This window comes from Momordica charantia (assembly GCF_013281855.1).
Source record: "Momordica charantia cultivar OHB3-1 chromosome 5 unlocalized genomic scaffold, Mcharantia_2.0 BLBB01000005.1, whole genome shotgun sequence".
In the NCBI taxonomy this organism is placed as follows: domain Eukaryota; kingdom Viridiplantae; phylum Streptophyta; class Magnoliopsida; order Cucurbitales; family Cucurbitaceae; genus Momordica; species Momordica charantia.
The window spans coordinates 18,084,287-18,107,870 of record NW_028275163.1 but is presented as its reverse complement, the minus strand read 5'-3'; the positions used below and the strand labels follow the sequence as shown (position 1 = coordinate 18,107,870).

The 23,584-nt window shown below is 38.5% G+C and overlaps 1 pseudogene; it reads right to left on the bottom strand.

Moving 5' to 3' along the window:
* Positions 1 to 5,096: 5,096 nt before the first annotated feature.
* LOC111025056 (uncharacterized) lies at positions 5,097 to 14,569 on the bottom strand (annotated as a pseudogene).
* Between the last annotated feature and the right edge of the window lie 9,015 nt (positions 14,570 to 23,584).

Below are 23,584 nucleotides of genomic sequence, written 5' to 3'. Positions count from 1 at the left end.
TCTCTACTAAACATGTTTCAAGAACAAGTAAATCATATTTACCTTCTTTGGCTTTCTTCTTTCCGGCCAAGTATTTTGGTCAGTTTCTTTTCCAGTGCCCATCCATGTTGCAGTGGAAACATTTTCCTTTGTTTGCAACTTTGGCTTTGCCCTTCTTGGTAGCAGCAGTAGCAGTAGAATCAGCTTTCACCCCTTACCATTGTTATTCTTTTTCTTGAAAGTCTTACTTCCAGAAGAAGAAAGTGCAGATTTGGTTCCTGAGGTCGAACCTCGATGAAACCGTTTTGAGGTGACAACGTTTGCCTCCCCTTCATATCCCTTATTTTTCGTAAGAGACTGAAAAAATTTGTAGCTCATTTAAGAGCGTGGTAAGGTTGTACTCTATCTTGCTCATCATAGCATTGCTGCGAAACTGTAGTAAACTCTTTGGAAGAGATTCCAAGATAAAGCTGACCTGACTCCCCTCGTCTATGATAGCGCCGTTCACTTCAACCACATTAAAGTGGACCATCAGATCGAGAACATGTTCTCGCACTGATGTTCCCTCTTTCATGCGGGAATTGTAAATGAACTTGAGGGCATCGTGTCGGGTTTGAATGGACGACTGTCCAAACATCTCCCGTAACGAGTCTATAATCTCCCTTGCGGTGACCATGCTCTCATGTTTTTTGGCCAGCACATCAGATATGCTTGCCAAGATGTAGACCTTGGCCTTGTCATTGGCCTGGATCCATCTGTCATAGGCATCCCGACTGACTCAGGCTGCATTAGACGTGGGAGCCTGAGGACACTCCTCAGTTAAGACGAACCTAAGATCATCTACCACGAGTATCGTGTTAAGGTTTATTTTCCATTGTGTGTAATTTTCGCCGTTGAGTTTTTCGGCGGCAAGTAGCGCAATAGATTTAGACATGCTGAAATATAAACAAATCTATATTAGACACTTGCACTACCGATTAAAAACCCATTCAGTTTTAGCAAAAAGTAATAATGCACCATTTCAATCAAGATTATTTTTGCGACGATGCTTCAGTGATTTAGAGCACCAACTGCCGTGGGGCAATCAGCTACTCCTTCACTAAACTGAGTCATTCTAAACTAAATATTACACCAGAATAACTCTTATTCCTATAACAGTTAGTCACCATTTGTTTGGTCAAGAAGTTATTTACTAACTTAACAACTTCTAGTAAGTGTGACTCACCATTTCAGACCCAAGAGGTCCGCCCCAATAAGCCTGCCATAGAGAAGGACAAATATTGGTGCAAAACCTAAGAGACCATATCCATTTTTGGAGTTCGTCCTGATTTTGATTCCATACAATAGACCCTCCGTAGGGGTGGTCGCTCCAGGAAGACACGTAGGCCGTGTATGAAACCTCACGTTGCAAACCAATGGAAGAGACCGTAGGATGTGTTGTCACACGTCCTTCTCCCACTTACTATAAATCTTTTCTCCATTCACCTTGGTATTGAACCATGCAAACACCTTTTGTAGGGAGGCCGCGCCTAGGGAGACACAAGGTCGAGCATGGAACTCACAGTTGAACTTATACAGAGAACGTGAGGGAAAGAATGTATATATATATATACCACATATATCTCATATACTTGGTATATTTTATATATACACCTAATCCTCCCACTTAGTATTTTACAACTAAGGTTTATTACTTACGTAAAATCCAGCTAAATGAAATTATCTAAGTTTATTAGTTCGCCCAATATAACTTTTATATTGGATTTGTTTAACAATTAATGCTTTAGTTCATTACACACTTCAAGCCTCAGGTCGGTTCCCAGGTAGAGGTTTTCCCTTACGGTTAGCTTAAGTACCTCAACCTAGACAAAACCTTCCTTAGACAGGGTTCCATTATAGGCAATATTTTATATTAACATTTTATTTCGACGTTTTAAACCTATTTAAAACCAAAATAAAAAGTATACGACATATGATATAATCAATTCCAAACTCCAAAATTAATTATTGAAGATCTAGGGTATGTGTCACAACGTCATCGCGACGAGGAGCGGCCGACGTCATCCCCTGACGGGTCTCTTTCGAGAATAGGGTTTGGAGTCGCCACCAATCATCTACGAGGTGTGATTGGTCACCTATTTAAAAAATTTGGTCTACGAAAATAGAATTTTGGTTCGGGAGTCGGTTGAGCGTAGGGAAGGTGTTAACACCCTACAACACCCGTTTGAAAACGGTACCATATTTTGTCAAAAATTATCCTATTATACTTTGATCCAAAAAGAAAAATACTTTTGTGTTTGATTTTAAATGTCCCAAATATATTGTTTCATATTTTAGGATAAAATATGAACCAACAGTGGCGCAAAGACCATTAGAAAAATAAATTATCACCTCGAGAATATTGGAAAGATCCAATTTCTGTCATTCGAATTTTCGAAATAATTATTTAGTAGAAAAGAGAAATTAACAAATAAAAAATAATTTTAGACTAGGGGCCATCAAGACTTGAACTTGTAATGCGAGAGTCCATAAACAAATTTCTTACCAATGTGCCAACATCCTAAGACATTACTTAAAATTTTATATAAATGTTTTAAGATTTGAAATCTTATAAAAACGAAAGTTTTCTTTTTTATATTATATTAAAAAACATTTTATTGAAAATAGTTGTTTGGTAAAATAATGATATATAAAAAAAAACATTAATTTAGGCAAGCAAAGACTCAAACCTAAGACATGTGAATTACTCCTAAGTAACCTACCACTATGCCAACACCATATGATACAACTTATTTAAACAAATAAAACTAAAACGAAATAATAATAATAATAATAATAATAAAATAAAAAATAAATATTTAAAACTTATTTTAAAAATAATCAAATCATATTTAAACAAATTTATTTTAAAATATATCAAATCATACCTAAACAAATTTATTTTAAAATAAACCAAATCATATTTAAACAAATTTATTTTAAAATATATCAAATCATATTTAAACAAATTTATTTTAAAATATATCAAATCATATTTAAACAAATTTATTTTAAAATATATATGATCATATTTAAACAAATTTATTTTAAAATATATCAAATCATATTTTAAAAAATATATAATATCAAATTTAAAACAAGCTTATTTAAAACAAAAAAAAATCAAATCATTTAAAAAACAACTTTTTTCTATACCACGTACTGCAGTGAGGAAATTCTAGTTGTGCCCGCGGGTCTGAAAACTGTGAAGGAGCACTCGAGGTCGAAGTCAGGTGGTCGGTGATCCGTGCGTCGGTTGTAGAAGTTTTGCGCCGGACTACTATGGTGCAGGTTGTCTGAACTTGTGATCACCGGGGGACGTGTGCGGTATGTGTTTCGTCGGGGTCGCCGGCCTGGGTGAAGAAGAAGAGAAGGTGATGGTAGAGAGAAAGAAGGAAAAGAAAAAGGGGGAAGAGAAGAGAGAAAAAGAGGGAGGAGAAGAAGGGGAGGGGATACACGTATGAAGGAAAAAATCAAAGGGGAGAAAAACTGTTTTTTTTTTGTCTTAAAATCAATTTAAAAAAACCAATTATTTTCAAATAAAATCTAATTTTAAAACTTAATTTTGATTCAATTAAAACTTTCTATTAAATTTTATAATAAAGTAAATTATGTTATTTTAAACTAAATCAATAAACATAAAATAATAATAATAAATAAATAAATCATTAATAAATTTTTTTTTAAAAAAAACGAAAGCCAGCCGGACCAAATACGGTGTCTACAGCTTGCCCCCCTTTGTGTATTCTTGCAGAAAAAGGGTAGACAAAGGCAAAAGGCAGAGTATTGGGAAGGTGAGAAAAAAAAAAGGCAACGGACTTGGCTTGACACAGGCTTCGACCACGATCTATCGGGTTCGATTTAACCAACAGAAAACTAAAAAGCAACGGACCTGGCTTGACACAGGCTTCGACCACGATCTATTGGATTCGATTTAACCAACAGAAAACTAAAAAGTGACGAACCTGGCTTGACACAGGCTTCGACCACGATATATCGGGTTCGATTTAACCAACAGAAAACTAAAAGGCAACGGACCTGGCTTGACACAGGCTTCGATCACGATCTATCGGGTTCGATTTAACCAACAGAAAACTAAAAAGTGACGGACCTGGCTTGACACAGGCTTCGACCACGATATATCGGGTTCGATTTAACCAACAAAAAACTAAAAGGAAACGGACCTGGCTTGACACAGGCTTCGACCACGATTTTGATCGGGTTCCAACATAAAACTAAAAGGCAATGGACCTGGCTTGACACAGGCTTCGACCACGATCTATCGGGTTCGATTTAACCAAGAAAAAACTAAAAGGAAACGGACCTGGCTTGACACAGGCTTCGACCACGATCTTTGATCGGGTTCAATTTAACCAACAGAAAACTAAAAGGCAATGGACCTGGCTTGACACAGGCTTCGACCACGATGTTTGATCGGGTTCCAACATAAAACTAAAAGGCAACGAACTTGGCTTGACACAGGCTTAGACCACGATCTTTGATCAGGTTCGATTTAACCAACATAAAACTAAACAAGCTTGCTTGAGCAAATATGAGTCGTCATGAAATTCTTTGCCCTAGGGCTTTTTGTGGACTTCTCCAAGGCAAATGCATGAAATGACGCATGAAACAGTGCATGAAATGTGCGTTTGATGCATGATGATAACAGGAAAATTTGTCTTAGATGCAAAAATAGAGTGAAATCACTTGCTTTTATAAAAACTTAGGATTGTTCAGATATCAAAAATTCTTTAAACTGGTTCGAGAGTAACCAAAACAAATGGGACGACGACTTTGCCCTGATAACTTTGTAATGTCATATTTGCCCCAATGTTCCAGAGAACAAAATGTCCCTCAGGCTTCCTGTGCCCACATAGCCTTGGAGACGTGAATATAAAAGCTACTGTCTTTCGTATATAGAAAGAGACGAATGGAGACCAAACTTTATAAATGACAAGGGACACACGTCTCAAAGATGTGGTTTAAATTTATAGGCTATAATAGAGAATGGATACACAAAACTGCCTTTCAAGCATAATACTGAGATCAAAGTGAAATTTTTTGAAATACATCAGAAACTATGCATAATATTTTCGAACATGATCTGAGTTGACTGGATTTAAAAAATCAGTGCCATCCATGTTGGCCAGAACTAGTGCTCCTCCGGAGAAAGCCTTTTTCACCACAAATGATCCTTCATAATTCGGGGTCCATTTGCCTCGATGATCTTTCTGTAATGGGAGAATTCTTTTTAGAACTAAATCTCCCTCTCTAAACCTTCTTGGGTGCATCTTCTTGTTATAGGCTTTCATCATTCTTCTTTGATAAAGTTGTCCTCTGCATAATGCCGTCAACCTCTTTTCTTCTACAAAGTTTAGCTGCTCATAACGTCTTTGGACCCACTCAGCCTCTTGTAACTTAGCTTCCATGATAACTCTCAATGATGGAATTTCTACTTCAATAGGGAGAACAGCTTCCATACCATAAACTAAAGAAAATGGCGTTGCCCCAGTTGAAGTACGAACTGAGGTGCGGTAACCATGTAAGGCAAATGGAAGCATTTCATGTCAGTCTCTGTAAGTTACAGTAATCTTTTCAACTATTCTTTTTATGTTTTTGTTGGCGGCTTATACTGCACCATTCCTTTTAGGTCGATAAGGGATTGAGTTGAGATGTTTGATCTTAAACTGCTCATAGAGCTCACTCATCAATTTGTTGTTCAAATTCCTTGCATTATCGGAAATTATGGTTTCAGGAAGACCATAACTTCAAATAATTTCCTTCTTGATGAATTTGACTACAACTCCTTTTGTCACATTTCGGTAAGAAGCCGCTTCTACCCATTTAGTAAAATAATCTATGGCTACCAAAATGAATCGGTGCCCATTTGATGCTTTAGGTTCGATAGGTCCTATCACATCCATGCCCCATATAGAGAAAGGCCAAGGAGCTGTCAAATAATGCAAATGAGAAGCAGGAGCATGAGTCTTGTCCGAGTAAATTTGACATTTGTGACATTTTCTTGTATATTTAATACAATTTGTCTCTATAGTCAGCCAGTAATAGCCAGCTCTTAAAATTTGTCTAGCCATCATGTGTCCATTTGCATGAGTGCCACAAACTCCTTCATGAACTTCTTCCATAATCCTATTGGCATCTCTTCCTTCGACGTACCTTAGAAGATCCATGTCATGGTTTCTCTTGTAAAGTATCTCTCCGTTTAAGAAAAACTTCATTGCCAACTTGTGAAGGGTGCGCTTATCATTTTCTGAAGCATTTGGTGGATACTCTTTACTCTTTATATATTGCTTGATGTCATGAAACCAGGGGTTACCGTCGGGTTCTTCCTCAATGCTCATACAAGAAGCTGGGACATCTCTCCTCCCAACTTTAATCGGACGGACATCCTTATTGAGTTCTAAATTGAACATCACCGCTAGTGTGGCCAATGCATCTGCTACTTGATTATTTTCTCTTGGCAAATAATCAAATGAGATTTCATCAAATTCTTGTGACAATTCTGTTATGAGTTGTTTGTAAGGCAACAAATTAACGTCTCTTGTTTCCCATTCTCCTCTTAGTTGATGAATTACTAACATAGAATCCCCAAAAACTTTAAGTTTCTTAACCTTCATATCAATAGCAGCTTGGACGCCCATCGAACATGCTTCATACTCGGCCATATTATGTGTGCAGTCAAAACATAATCTAGCGGTAAGAGGCTATAGTTCCCCTTTGGGTGATATCAAAATAGCCCCTATCCCATGACCTAACTCGTTAGAGGCACCATCAAACATCATGATCCAAGTTTGAAGGTCTAAACTTTCCTCACTTGTGGTTATGGTGGAGATATACTCATCTGGAAAATCGAACTTCACCGGTATGTAGTCATTTATAGGTTGTTGAGCTAGGTAGTCGGCCAAAGCACTCCCCTTAATAGCCTTTTGAGTCACATAGACAATATCATATTCGGACAAGAGAACCTGCCATCTTGCAATTCGACCCGAGAGAGACGACTTTTCAAAAATGTACTTTATGGGGTCCATCTTTGAAATGAGCCATGTGGTATAATACAACATGTATTGTCTTAGACGTCGAGCAGCCCAAGCTAGAGCACAACAAGTTTTTTCTACTTGAGAGTATCTAGTCTCGCAATCGGTGAACTTCTTACTTAAATAATATATTGCACGTTCTTTCTTGCCTGAATCATCATGCTGCCCCAGTACACATCCCATTGAGTCTTCAGTCACTGTGAGATATAAAATAAGGGGTCGTCCTGGAGTTGGTGGCATAAGAATTGGAGGGTCTTGCAAATACTGCTTAATCTTATCGAATGCTGCTTGACAATCTTCACTCCATACCCCATCGTTGTTCTTGCGGTGCAATTTAAAGATGGGTTCGCAAGTTGCTGTTAAGTGAGATATGAATCTTGCGATGTAGTTGAGTCGTCCTAGAAATCCTTTGACTTCTTTCTACGTCTGTGGAGGTGGCATCTCTAAGATTGCTTTGACTTTATCCGGGTCAACTTTAATGTCTTCTTGGCTTACTACAAAACCAAGGAGTTTTCTAGTGGTTGCCCCAAATATGCATTTGTTGGGATTGAGTTTCAATTTGAACTTCCTCAATCGATCAAACAACTTCCTTAAAATAGTTGTGTGCTCGTCGCCCTGTTTTGACTTGGCAATCATATCATCCACGTAAATTTCAATTTCTTTGTGCATCAAGTCATGAAAGAGAGTAACCATGGCACGCTGGTAGGTTGCCCCAACATTTGTTAGCCAAAATGGCATAACTTTGTAGCAGAAAGTTCCCCATAGCGTAATGAATGTGGTTTTTTCACGATCCTCAGGTGCCATCTTGATCTGATTGTAGCCTGAGAACCCATCCATAAAGGAGAAGGTTGAGAACCCAGCAATATTATCAACCAGCACATCGATATGAGGAAGCGGGAAGTTGTCTTTTTGACTTGCACTATTCAAGTCTCTATCATCAACACACATTCTTACTTGTCCATTTTTCTTTGGTACAGGGACAATGTTTGCCACCTTCTCAGGTTAATTAGATACTGTAAAGAACCCTGCATCGATTTGCTTCCTTACTTCATCCTTTATTTTGATCAACATATCTGGCCTCATTTTCCATAAATTCTGTCTCACCGGCTTGAACTCTGGGTTGATCGGCAATTTGTGCACTACGATGTCTGTATCTAAACCAGGCATATCCTGATAGGACCAAGCAAAAACATCAGCATACTCATGAAGTAACTTTATCAACTTTTTGCGACTCTCTGAAGACATATGAGTGCCTATTTTAATCTCTTTGGCTTCGGCTTGTGATCCCAAGTTAATTGTCTCAGTTAATTCTTCATGGGGTCCCAACATCTTTTCTTCTTCTTCTAGCATTCTCAATAACTCAGCAGAGGGCTCGTCATCTATTTCCTCATCAGATTCAATATTGTATATAGGTGTATCGAGCTCGTATTTCGAATCATTATCGCATTCAATCTCAGTATTACTGTTTAAGACATAATAAAGGAGAAAAGAAAAGAAACAGAAATAAATGAATAAATTGGCCCAGAGAATAGTAGAGGAAAGAAACAAAGTGAATGAACTCAAACTTTATTGATATGGAAGAATTATAAACAAATAATAGATCTGGATGAATGTACAGGAAATAGAAAATTAATTTAATTAATTAAGAAAATGAGGGGAAGGAAAAAAAATGGACGATTACTTTGATTTATTATTTACAAAAGACGGTAGCTCTATCACGCTCCAATTGCTTAGCTCGAAACCGTCTGGGCACGGGTAGACAAAAGGTTCGACTTGCTCTCTTTCTTCTATCACTACTGCCACTACAGAGCTCTCATCATACTCCTGATGGATTGTGCCGGCACTTCTGAAAGAGTGGCTGAGAGGTGGAACAGTCCTCCTAAGGTAATCCACGCTCCTCATTCTCAAATCTTGAGAGGCGTTTTGCTTTTTCCAGACTTCGCACTCTAATGATGTCGCCTCTACTTGGTTTATACCCCAACCCGAACTTCTTTGTATTCTTAGCCATCCTCAGCAGTTTGTCTAAGCTCTCATTGTCTCCTTTAAAGGCGGTTTCTAAAAGTCGTGGCTTAGGTCTTCCTAACTTCCCATGTAAAGTTGTAGCATTTGCAATATCGAATAATTGGAATGAAGACTCAAAAGCTTCTTCTGCTGCTTCAACGTATGGCATCGAAGCAAGCCTTGAGACTAGAATGTCTTCTTGTCCTGATATGATCACTAACTTTTGGTCAACCGCAAACTTAATTTTCTGATGTAAAGTGGATGGAACTGCTCCTGCCAAATGTATCCACGGTCGCCCCAGCAAAAAACTATAAGCTGATGTGATGTCCATAACCTGAAATGTTATGTCAAAGGTGCAAGGACCTATTTGGATCGGGATCTCAATATCCCCAACAACAGCGCTGCGAGCTCCATCGAAAGCTCTTACTATCACAGTACTGGGTCTCATATGGGACATATCAACGGGTAACTTTTCTAGCGTGGATCTTGGAATTATGTTTAAAGAAGTTCCATTGTCCACAAGGACTTTTGCTATTAGGAAGTTTTTACACTTAACTGAGATGTGGAGAGCTTTGGTATGTCCTGTACCCTCTGGTGGTATCTCCTCATCTGTAAAAGTGATGGGGCTAGATGCCGTTATATTCCCCACAACGTTGCTCAAATTATCCACTGTGATGTCTTGTGAAACGAAAGCCTGCTTCAAGGCCTCCAACAGTGCATTCCGATGCGCTTCAGAGGATAACAATAAAGATAATATAGAGATCTTTGCGGGCGTCCGACCTAATTGTTCAATAACTTTGTATTCACTTTGCTCCACTAGCTTCAGAAACTCTTGAGTCTCTTCCTCGAACACGGGTAGTTTAGGACTTACATCCTTTATAACAATTGCCTCCACCAGTGCATCATGGACATCCTCGTGGAGTTTGGCCTTCCCTTTCTTATCCTCTTCCACTTTCTCCTTCTTCTTCTCACTTGCTTTCTCTTTATTCTTTTCACTAGTAGTTTCACTCACGCGCTTTAGCAGGCTATCCGGTGTATAACATCTCCCAGTTCGTGTCAAACCTCCCACTCCGGTAATATTGTCAACTGGGAGTGGATGAGATGATACATCTTACCCTACAGTTACCTTGCACTGATATTTCCAAGGCACTGCTTTGGAACTTTTATACTCGAAAGGAGCTGGGACCGTGATAGTGATTGGTTTCCGACTGCAGCTGGGTGCATCTGGCTTTTCACTGTAAAAGATGGTGAGACGTTTTGGCTTAAGAGCATCACTTGAGCCTTCAGCAACTGAGACATCCTCCACGACATTTATCCCTTTCTTCTGGTGAGAATTTGCAACAGTAAGGATTTTTGAGTCTAACAACTCTTGAACTTTCATCCGAAAATTGTTGCATTGCTCTAGGGAGTGACCTTTTGCCCCAGCGTGGAACGGGCACGTCAGACTTTCATCATACCCTTTATACTTGAGGTTTGGGCATAGGTATTCCACTGATACATATCCACTACCCAAGAGAATTTCGAATAGTTCCTCCATAGGGGTTGTAATATCGGCAACCTTACTCTTCTACTCGATCCCTAGGCATTCGATTGCATTTATTTGGACATTCTGATGATTCGGCAGCAGATTCTTACTTACATCAGGCCCATTTTCTTTTTTAAAGTTCAACCAACCTGTCTTGATCAAAGCTTGAACCCTGTATTTCAATGCAGTGCAGTTCTCTGTTGAATGCCCTATGGCTCCTGCGTGATAGTCACAACGAGCATTTGCATCATACCATCTTGGGTATGGAGGCTGGATCGGATCTACAGGTACATGCGCCAGCTGATTATTTTGAAATAACTGAGGCAGAAGCTCAGTATAAGTTATGAGGATTGGGTCAAACTGGGTCTGTTTACGTGCCCCTCTATTAGTCTGCTGCCCTTGAGTATAAAATGTATTATGCTGCTGATCCCTATGTTGGAAATCTTGACTGGCTGGGGTAAGTTGGAAATTTTGACTAGCTGGGGGTCGAAAATTTTGGGAAGTGATTACGCTTGTTTACATGCGTAAAAAGAAGGTTTTAGATGCTGTTTTTACTATGTTTTAGCTTTGTTTCGGACTTTTTCTCGGTCGTTTGAGTTCCAATTCATGCAAAATTTATATATGATGGTTTGTGGTTGGCTTATATTATATTTATGACATTTTAGGACCATTTGGGAGTGGAAATTAATCAAAAGAAGCAAAAAGTCGGAAATACCAACATGGGAGGCGCCAGGCGCCTGCGTGCCTGCAGAAAAACTGGTTTTCTTCCAACTTTGCCCTTAATGAAACGCGTCTTCCAATGCATTTTGGTGGTTCCAACCAATGCATACGTGTAGAAGAAGTGTTTCACTATCAGTTTGAGCACGATTTAGTCAGTCAAAGATGTTGGAAATGGGTGATTCACCATCGTTTTAGAACCTACCTAACCAATTATGCACAGCTATAAATTCCAGCAGCTTCTCCACCAAAATCATCAAGCCTTGCTTCCTTCTCTTGATCATTTTTAGTGTTTCTTTGTTGCTTTCTAAGTACTTTTGAGTTGCTTTCATTAGTTGCTTTTGGTTTTTAAATCCCGAGCACTTTACATTCCTTTATTGAGCTTTATTTTGTTTCCATTTGTACTTAGTTATTTTCTACTTATTCAAATTTATAAAAATCCAACACTTTGCTTATCTTCCCTTTGCCTTTACTTTATTTTTAGTTAAGAGAGTTGTATTTTTGGAGGAAAGAGCACGTGACACTCCCCCTTGCTTGAAAGAGAAGGGCGAAGCTCTCAATCCCGAGAAAAACTCTCCGTTAGTTAACTTTTGTTTTTCACACATGCATTCCAATTTCAACCATTTTACTTGCTGTATTTTCTTCAATATGTCTTTCGAAATTCCCGTCTCTAGCCCGGTTATGGATAGTTAGCCTTTTATTTCTAAAAGGGGTTACTAAGAAGTAGTGTTTTGCTTTCCATTCATTGCTCAACATGTTTTCCTTAAAAGTTAGGATTTAGAGAAGGCCACTGTAAGTCTTAACAAGTCAATACTGAAAAGGTTGCTTATTTGCATTGTTGAGTGGTTAAACCGAGGAGAGGAGTGCCTTAGACATAAGGGTTCCGCTTAAGTAGCCTAGACATAGGACCTTAACCCGAGGTTGCGACTATTTCCATCCTAAAACTAAGATATCTCTCATAATAGACATATTAGGGAATGTCTTAGGACTTTGAACTTGCTTAGACATAAGTCAAGTGAAAAGCGTAGTCGTTGGTTCCTAAAGTAAAATGCATATCGTCCTTAGCATATCCTTGATTCTTTGTTGGCTAACTTGAAGTAATTCGGGCTAGGTTTTATCATTATAAGACCAAATCCCAAATCCAAAACCATTATTTGTGACCTCTTCCCATTTTACAGATATCACTCATTTCAACGTTCACTATTCATTAAAACCTTAGAGTTTGGAAATTATTTAGAAGTCCTTGAGGATCGATACTTGGATACTCCATCCATTTTATATTACTCTGACAGGTGTGCGCTTGCATCTATAGAATTGTTACCACGCTTAGTGCGTGCGTTCAGCATAAAACCATCAGTCAGGAAGCATAAGGGGAGTAATGTGAAGTTGCATTATTCACAAATGGTTGATTATACCCGTATGGCGTTGGGTAATAATACGGAGTGTATCGCGGTGTCCGACCGTACGGTTGTTGTTTCCAAGAGTGTCGGTCTGCTCCCACCATTTGCACCTCACCTTCCTTCTTCTTGGAATGACTTGCCTTCTTTGCGGCCAATGGCTCATCGGCAGTACTGGTTATTCGCCCATGTCTAACCCCATATTCGATCCTTTCTCCGATGGTCATAATATCAGAGAAATTTGTGGAAGCGCTTTCTATCATCTGATCATAGAAAGAATGTTTTAGGGTATTGATGAACATGGCAGATAGCTCCTTATCTGTTAAAGGAGGTTGGACTTGAGCTGCCGTGTCCCTCCACCTTTGAGCATACTCCTTAAAGCTCTCTGTACTCTTTTTCTCCATCCTCTATAAATCTAAGCGATCTGGAGCCATGTCTATGTTATGCTTATATTGTTTTAGGAAGGAGTCGGCCAGATTCTTCCACGAGCCCACATGAGAGCTATCTAACTGCATGTAAGAACGAGAGGCCGGACCAGATAAACTATCTTGAAAGTAGTGTATCAACAATTTGTCATTTTGGACGTACGCTGCCATCTTCCTACAGTACATTATAAGATGATTCTTAGGACAAGAAGAACCATCGTACTTCTCAAACTCTGGCACCTTGAATTTTGGAGGGATGACTGATCCAGACACCAAGCATAATTGTGAGGCAACGATGTTGCCAAAAACGTCTGTCCCCTCTATTGCTCTTAATCTTTCCTCCAAAACTTCAAACTTCTAGTTACTGGGGGCATTTTGTCCGACTGGGTCTGTCTTGGCTGGGCGACCACCTAGGTTAAGGACTGTAGGGGGTGACATCATTTGCTCGGGCTCTCGAAAAATGATATTGGTTGGGATTTGCTGAGCTCCCTTAACAAAAGGATGCGGATACTGACCAACCGGAACGTCATACAGAGGGTTGTACGTTGTATATTGTGGCATGAAACCCTCTGCCACTGGCCTAAGAGGTGGACCGTACCCAGGTGGATAAGGCGGGGTTTCTTGCGGCTCATGGATAGAGTTGCTAGATGTAGCAGGATCTGCAGTCGCTTTGCCTTTTTCCAACGCGAGGAAGATGACATCTAGCTTTTCTCGCAACTCCTCAATATCTTTCCTTGTTTTCTCCTGCTCGGCTTTTTGATCTTCCATCATTAATCTTGCCCTGTGTCTGGTACGGTAAATGCGATGTGGTGCCAGTGAGCGAGCTATCTTGAAAAATCCCTTTTGTTTTTTAGAAAAATAATAGACAAAAAGAAAAAGAAAGAAAACCATAAATAAATAAGTTTGTGACTTTATTATAAATTGGATAAATAAATAAATGAAGATTACAAGAAAACAACAATTATGCCAAATTTGAACCCCAATGCTTAAATCATGGAATTGAAAGTACATTAAAGCAGAGTGTCAATAAAATTGTCCCCAATGCTCTAGATCTCGTTGAAGTTTGCCCAAGAACTTGAGTGTGCTTTTGCCATTCGGCTGTGTAGGGGCAATGGCAGACGTGAGAGCCCGTGCCTCTTCAGCTAAACCATCTGCCCTACCGGCTGCCTATCTGACTTGGGTGAGTACATGTTCTGAATTATGACGCAACAATGTGTTATCGCGCCTCACATGGTCTAATTCATACCCCACTTGGTTGTATTGTTCCTTGATATGGGCATAATCATGCATTAACCCATCAGCAATATTCTGGGTTTTGTCGAGACGGCTTGAAAGCGCCTGAACAGTTTCCCTTAATCTTTGATTTTCTTGAGCATACTGAGCTAACTGTACTTCTTTCTCCTCCAGCACAATGGCTTTTTCACGAAGGGACATGATTTCTGTTTGTAGAGAAGACATTTGTTGTGATATTTGATTGTCTCGCGCCCTCAAGGCTGCCTGTAAGCTCTCTTCGTACTTTCTTCTGTTAGGGTCCCGAACCTCTACTTCTAGCGGTCTGTTTTCTTTCCCTTGGTAACCGACCACCCTTCTTGCCTGTTGTAATTCTAGCTCAATGTTTCGAGGTAGATTTTGATTGAACCCTAGTTGTAGTCTTTCTTTAGCTGATGTGGGGTTCCCTTATCGCAGCTCGTATTCTATCCTGCGAACCTTCTGCTGAATGGATTCATTTGGGCTCATTTCAGAAAGAATTCTCCTAGTGGGAACCTCTAGCTTCCCTTTGCCCTTGTCGGTTGGTAGGAGAACCACAGTTTTTCCTCTACTCGAATGCCACTGTTTGTATCCTTCAAATATATTATCGTGGTAATTGCCACTTTGGATTCTGACAATCGTCTTCCACGCCTTTACGATCTTCTGAATTTTGTTTTTGCAAAACCCAACATCATAGGCAAATTCAGAGTTTCTTAAGTCATGTGTGGCTGGGATAAACTGACGTACCCATATCTGGCGCATTACCATTAATGGGGCATAAGATACGCATCCCCATGGACCCAATAACGGTAGACTGTGAAATTTACCACACCTATACATCATAGGTTTGGTTGACATCCATCGGGCTTTCCACTCCACGTCTTCTGGCCTTATTCCTGCAAAGAAAATGCTCCACTCTTCTTTTCCTAGGTGAATTTGACTCCAATCTGCTTGGTTGAATTCAAGGATGAGATTTTGTAATCTACTCCACGATCTTGAAAATTTGACCTGAGGACTCTTGAACTCTGGTGGACAATTTATATGGCTGAGGATCCAAATGTATAGCAGCTGAGCACAGCCTATAAATTTCCCTACTCCTCGCGATCTGCAAAAATTTAGTGCTCGGAAGGTTTCTGCCAGGATGGGTATTACGAGATTAACCCCCATTTCTACCTTGACAAATAGCTTGACCACCCGCTCTTCAACGTACCCACTAACTCTAGGGAATAAAACCAAGTTGAATAAGCACAGAGCTAATAGCGATAGCTCCCTTTCTTCATTAACGAACCTCTACTGAAGACTCGGGATATATTCTATCGGCAAGCATGTGTTTTCTCCCTTCCTTTTCACATGTTTTTCAATCTCACCAGCAGATATTTTCCCTACAAGCAGCGATACTGCCCTTTTCAATGTAAACCCACCATCATAGGAATAAACCTCAATTTTCTCTTGCAGTGGTATTTGTAAGAGGGTGTGGTATTCCTCGATAATTGGGGTTATATCCATTGAGCTAAAAGTAAAGCATCTATAGGTCGGATCCCAATGTTGAACTAATGCTCTCAACACTGAGAAGTTTACTCGCACGTACAGGAGCTGTGCTATGTGGCCATATTTTTTTATGAACTGGGTCTTTCTATCTGGTCTTAAACCTTCCCATAAACGTTTCAAGATATCCAACTGATTTTCTGGAAACGTTACATTTTGAAATGGCATGATTACATTCTGTGATAATGCGTCACCATGAGTATGTTGCATGTTCTCTGACCATTGACAGACAATTTCTTGGTCTTACTTTTTCCACTCTTGGATAGGAGCCTTACTGGAACTCATGCTTTAATTTATTGTCAATGTTAATGATTTAAGACTTAGGTCAATTTTGGTAAAATTGAAAGAAAATAAATTTAAAGGGAAAGTTACGAAACTCTTTTTCTATTGTTGTAAAAAAAAACGATTATTAAGTGAGAGAATGTATGAGACTCTTTTAAAAAAATCACTTTATTAACATCAACAGAAACAAACTAAACAAAATAAATAAATAAATAGCAGAAATTTGATGCTAAAATGAGTGTAAAGTTAATGCCTACACAACTTAGAGGGAAGCGGCCCCCAAATCTTTCATACGCTTGCGCGGTATGGTCAACTTGAGTGGAGAATTTCATGCGCCTGCACGGGAACCGAAATTCCACGAAGGTCACACTACTCAGTCTCCGATCTAATCTGAAAGGTAAAGCCCGGGGTAGGAGGCTTGTGTATTTGTGCGAGATGCATATGATGCCAAACCAAATTAATAAATAAAAAAAACAAAGCGAACAAGAAAGGAAAAAAAAGAAATATAATAAGATAATAAATGACAAAAATAATGGCTTGACTCTCTAAAGGTCCCCAGCAGAGTCGCCAAGCTGTCGCAACGTCATTGCGACGCGGAGCGGCCGACGTCATCCCCTGACGGGTCTCTTTCGAGAATAGGGTTTGGAGTCGCCACCAATCATCTACGAGGTGTGATTGGTCACCTATTTAAAAAAACTTGGTCCACGAAAATAGAATTTTGGTTTGGGAGTCGGTTGAGCGTAGGGAACGTGTTAACACCCTACGACACCCGTTTGAAAACGGTACCATATTTTGTCAAAAATTATCCTATTATACTTTGATCCAAAAAGAAAATACTTTTGTGTTTGATTTTAAATGTCTCAAATATATTTGTTCATATTTTACGATAAAATATGAACCAACAAGCATGGCGCAAAGACCATTAGAAAAACAAATTATCACCTCGAGAATATTGGAAAGATCCAATTTCTGTCATTGGGATTTTCGAAAAAATTATTTAGTTAGAAAAGAAAAATTAACAAATAAAAAATAATTTTAGACTAGGGGCCATCAAGACTTGAATTTGTGATGTGAGAGTCCATGTACAAATTTCTTACCAATGTGCCAACATCCTAATATATTATTTAAAATTTTATATGAATATTTTAAGATTTGAAATCTTATAAAAACGAAAGTTTTCTTTTTTATATTATATTAAAAAAACATTTTATCTAAAATAGTTGTTTGGTAAAATAATGATATATAAAAAAAAACATTAATTTACGCAAGCAAAGACTCGAATCTAAGACATGTAAATTACTCCTAAGTAACCTACCACTATGCCAACACCATATGATACAACTTAGTATTAATTCTTATCATACAAATCTTTATTTTAAAAAATGTTTTAAAAAAAATAAAAATAAAACAAATAAAACTAAAACGAAAAAAAATAATAATAATAATAAAATAAAAAATAAATATTTAAAACTTATTTTAAAATATATCAAATCATACTTAAACAAATTTATTTTAAAATATATCAAATCATATTTAAACAAATTTATTTTAAAATATATCAAATCATATTTAAACAAATTTGTTTTAAAATATATATAATCATATTTAAACAAATATATTTTAAAATATATCAAATCATATTTAAAAAAATATATAATATCAAATTTAAAACAAGCTTATTTAAAACAAAAAAAAATCAAATCATTTCTAAAACAACTTTTTTCTATACCACGTACTGCAGTGAGGAAATTCTAGTTGTGCCCGCGGGTCTGAAAACTGTGAAGGAGCACTCGAGGTCGAAGTTAGGTGGTCGGTGATCCGTGCGTCGGTTGTAGAAGTTTTGTGCCGGACTACTATGGTGCAGGTTGTCTGAACTTGTGATCACCAGGGGACGTGTGCGGTTTGTGTATCGTCGGGGTCGTCGGCCTGGGTGAAGAAGAAGAGAAGGTGATGGTAGAGAGAAAGAAGGAAGTGAATTCTTCTGTATGGGTGTTATGTCCGTCCTCTCCTCCCCACTGCAGCCCTCCTTAAATACACCTAAAAACTAACAGTAAAAAAGAAAAAGGGGGAAGAGAAGAGAGAAAAAGAGGGAGGAGAAGAAGGGGAGGGGATACACGTATGAAGGAAAAAATCAAATGGGAGAAAAACTGTTTTTTTTTTATCTTAAAATCAATTTAAAAAAAACCAATTATTTTCAAATAAAATCTAATTTTAAAACTTAATTTGATTCAATTAAAACTTTATATTAAATTTTATAATAAAGTAAATTATGTTATTTTAAACTAAATCAATAAACATAAAAATAAATATTAAAAAATAAATAAACAGTAATAAAATTTTTTAAAAAAACGAAAGCGAGCCGGACCAAATACGGTGGCTACAGTATGCATGCAATTCTTGATTATAGACTTTGATTTCTTTTCACCAAACTTATAACACTTATAAATTTAAAGAAATTTAAACTATAATCATACATCAATGACATACATAAATATAACATTTATATTTACTAAGTAATGTCATGTTTAATATAACTTTATTTTCATCTAATTAATACAACACTTATATTAATTAATCATGAAAATAAATCATGCTATCATACATTATAAGTCATATATGCATATGGCGCATGAACATGCTTAACCTATGACATACTTTATGCAACATATACAAATAGACTGGTTTTTGGCTTCCTATAAGAAATGAAACAAAATAATTATTTTTTTATAAAAAGTCGGCGCCTAGGCGCCCGGACCCAGCGCCGAGGCGCCGTGGGACAGTGCCTAGGTGCTGCCTCCACTGCTACAGGCTCGAGCTCTCGGGTTTCTGCAGCTGCGGCAACGCCTAGGCACCACTGATCGACTCCTAGGCGCCACTGCCCAGCACCTAGGCACCGCCCCGAGCGTCGAGGCGCTGTCCACCTAGTTTCTCTTGTTTTTCTTCACTTCTCTGGTACTCTTTCCCAAGAACTCCTTGTCACGAACGACATGAACTTACAAACTCAATTTACAGGATTAAATGCCCAAAACAACGGGCTTTTACATTGATCGAATCAACGGAAAAACTGAAAATCTAATGCCAAAAACCAAAAATATCTATTTGCAAACCACATACATCAAATGTATAGAAACACCCACCATTCTTTTCCTTTTTCTTCAAAACAAGATTGAAATCAGAGCCTTGGCTTTGATACCAATTGAAGGGATCGAATCCCGTAGAGGAAGCGCGCAAACGCGTGTGCTTCGATCTTGTATTAGAATTACAACAAAGAAAAGACATATAAACATGAATAAAAGGAAGTCAGTGGTACGTACCTTTGAAGACGCCTATTCAATGTAGACACCAACGCCACCACAAAGTCTTCCTCGCTATCCTCTGGATATTAAAAACTCGATTTGTGGGAATCGTCTTATAATTGAAAGGGAAACCAAGAGATAGAGAGAGAGAATTGCTCGTTGGAGTTTCGAAAACTCAACAACTGAGGACCGAGGCCGTGAAAAGGAATTAGGAGGGTCTCCCTTTTATAGGGAAGGAGGAGTGAGGGGGAAGTCACCACTTCCCCACTCACTTCCCCACTTTCCACCATTAATGATGGAAAATGGGAGGTTTTCTCCCATTTTCCTTTTCCGTTTTTTTTTCTTCTATTTTAATTAAAACAATTTTAATTAAAATAATAATTAATTAAATCTAATTTAATTAATTAAAAAAATTATTAATTTAATTAAATCTAATTTAATTAATTAAAAAAATTATTAATTTAATTAAATTAAATCTAATTTAATTTAAGCAAATTAATATATGACATTAATTTAATTAAATCATATCCAATTAAATTAAACTTAAATTAATCAACTATATTAGAATCAAATTCTAATATCCATCTCTCTCATCATTTTGAATTCAATTCAAAATTATCTTTATATTATAATGTATCAACATACATTATATTAATTGCATCTCATACAATTAACCTTGATTCCCTTTAACTAATTTGAACAATTCAAATTATTTTCAAAACTAACTGTTCTTAACTATCCTTTACGAGCTAGCAAAGGGACCTAATGGACCTACAGATCGGATGCTCCAACGATACGAGATTAATTGATTAAACTCATTAACCATATTAATCAACATTCGTTAACTGTTGGTCACTCCACTAAAGACCCACAGTTGCACTATTCTCACTGTAGAATGCTTTGCGTCCATGGATTTTGACCATTAACGGTAAGTCAATCATTCACGAGTGTTCGTAACCACAACTGGGTCAAATTACCGTTTTACCCCTGTGTTACATTTTGTACCTTAAGTACCGTTGATCCTCTAATGAACAACCCGGTTATGGTCCAACCAATAATCGAAAGTCCCTCTCGGGCTAGTGAGAGGGTGGGGCCCCTTGGTTATGTCTCGGATTCAGCACTCAAGAGAACACTCATCTACTTACCTTGAAGTTGGGAAAGAGTGAATTCATCTTGTGTAGTTATGTTCCCAGCTCCCCACTAGGTCTCGTCCCCAAAATGGTAGGCATATTGAGTCGGCGACTCGAGCCACTCTCACCCATACAAATCAATGGACGAGCCTAAACAAGGTAACTTTCACTCTTACGTACTCATTGTATAAGATATCTCCACTCTTATGTCTCCACACGAACGACCTGGATCAAGTTTTTTATAACTATTACAAAGTGGGTTGTATCCATAGTGTTACCAGGATAAGGTACCCAACCTTATCCATATACTATAGACCCTTTAGGTTACTACTGGAACATTATCCACCTGTATATCAAATATATACTGTATAGATACAATGTATATCAAATATATACGTTGTCTATTAAATATATAGTATTCCAGTTACATGACATAACCTCGGATGTTAGTTTATTGGATTTGGGTTAATGCAAATCTATTAATAATAATTTTATTGAATGGATATTTGTTTTATGTTTAGAAACCACGAGTTTAGGGCATAAAACCCAACAGCCTAAACAAGATAACTCGAAAAGACCATTTTCCATTACACTTTATTGACCAAATGCTTGATCGTCTTGCAGCGAATGAGTGCTATTGCTTCCTAGACGGGTATTCTGGTTCAATCAGATTACAATAGCTCTGGAGGACCAAGAAAAGACAACTTTCACATGTCCCTACGAGACATTTGCATTTCGGAGGATGCCATTCGGTCTGTGTAATGATCCCCGCCACCTTCCAAAGATGCATGACCGCTAACTTCTCTGATATGCTAGAAAGAACGGTAGAGATATTCATGGATGACTTTTCTGTGTTTGGTGAATCTTTTGAAATTTGTTTACAAAATCTAGATGAAGTTTTAAAAAGGTATGAAGGGACTAACCTCATGCTCAATTGGGAGAAGTGTCATTTTATGGTACGTAAAGGTATAGTCCTAGGTCACAGAATTTTAGAAAAAGGAATTGAGGTCGATAGGGCTAAAATAGATGTGATTGCAAAACTACCATTTCCTACAACTGTAAAAGGTGTTAGAAGTTTCTTAGGACACACGGGTTTCTACCACCATTTTATAAAAGCTTTTGCAAAAATTCCTAAACCCTTGCGTCCGTTGTTGGAAGTGGATCGACCCTTTGTTTTTATGATCATTGTTTAAAAGCTTTTGAGACAATAAAAAATGCACTTAGCTCAGCACTTATCGTAATTGAACCAGATTGGAGCTTGCCATTTAAACTACTGTGTGATGCAAGTGATTTTGCTATAGGTGTGATGTTGGGTCAACGAAAAGGTAAAGTTCTTCATCCTTTTTATTATGCAAGTAAAACTTTGAATAGTAGTCAGTTAAATTATACTGTGATTGAGAATAAACTTTTGACTGTTGTTTTCACATTTGATAAGTTTTGTTCATATTTGATTGGGACTAAATTGATAGTGTTTATTGATTATTTTTCACTTAAATACTTGATGTGGTCATAATTGACCTCAAGTCCTTAAAATCAGGTCAAGCCAAGAGAAGAGCTCTACCACACACAAAATGCCTACAACGTGCGCACATATGCCACCAACGATGGGCTAACCTTATATGACGCTAACCTACTCGCGCTCGCCAGTGTCTAGCCTGCGCAAGCCTACGCCCGCGCCCCCACCTGCCGACAGCGCCACACACACCTTAGCCATGCCAACGCCTGCATGCCCCTACCGTGCTAACCTCACAAGAGGCCAGCGCCATCGCCAGCACGCGCGTCCGCCTGATGCCAGCGCTACCAACGGCCCGCGCCATCATCATGACCTGTCGCCTACACCTGCACGCCAACGCCCCTACACGCTCAAGCGCCCGCGCGCCTATGCCACCACCAGCGCTCATGCCGCTCGTATCGTACGCTTACCAGCGTCCCTACCGCCCATCGCCAAGCACACTTGCTAGCGCTCTGCCGCACATTACCCAGCGCACCTGCCAGCGGTCTACCACCCATCACCCAGCGCCTATGTCGTACGCCCAGCATCCGTCCGCCCCATCACCCGCGCACGCGCACCCGCACCGCTGTCCATGCGCGCCCCCACTAACGCTAGCTTCCTTGCACGCGCACCACAGCCCCATGGGCACCTCCACCATTTGATGTTGTCGCCCCCCATAGGTGCCCCAACTTGTCTTGCCACCTACTCCTTTAAGGAAAAGATTTCATTTTTATTTCCTTGGATTATTGGGTGGTATTTGTTTTGGATTTATTTTGGATTTATTTCTTTTAGAATTAACAATTTAAATGTACTTTTAGGCAAGTTTTATACTTTTTAGGAATTTATCAATTTTAATTTTCTTTTTAATTTTATTATTTTCCTTAAAAGGCCAAGGGCCTTAGCCTATAAATAGTCTTGTTCCCCTCCGTTGTAAGACATATTGGAATGGTCTTTTGAATAGAATTGAGTTTCTCTCATTGCCGTGTGTAAAACCCTCCTTCAAATCTCGAATCCCTTTGTGTGGTTGAACTTAGGCCTTCGTGTTTGAACCCCTCGGAGCATGCTTGTTCGATTGGTCATCAAACTCGTGGAGTGTTTCCGGCCTCGAGTATAGTGAGTCATCTGTCTACTCAAGGTAACGACTGCAAAGGTAATCCTTCTAACCTTGGCCTTTCGAGTTGATCCAACTATACGATTGGATTCAAGTGGCTTGTGGCTCGAGTAGCTCAATACGCCTGGGTTGTCACGTATCATTACTTGTTTGCTAAAAAATAAGCTAAGCCTAGGTTAATTAGATGGATATTATTGCTACAAGAGTTTGATCTAAAGATAAAAGATATAAAAGGAACAGAAAACCAAGTAGCAGATCATTTGTCAAGGATAGAGTCTTCTTTGCAGCATGATAGTTGTGAGATTAGAGAGCATTTTATCGACGAGCATCTGTTAGTTGTTTCTG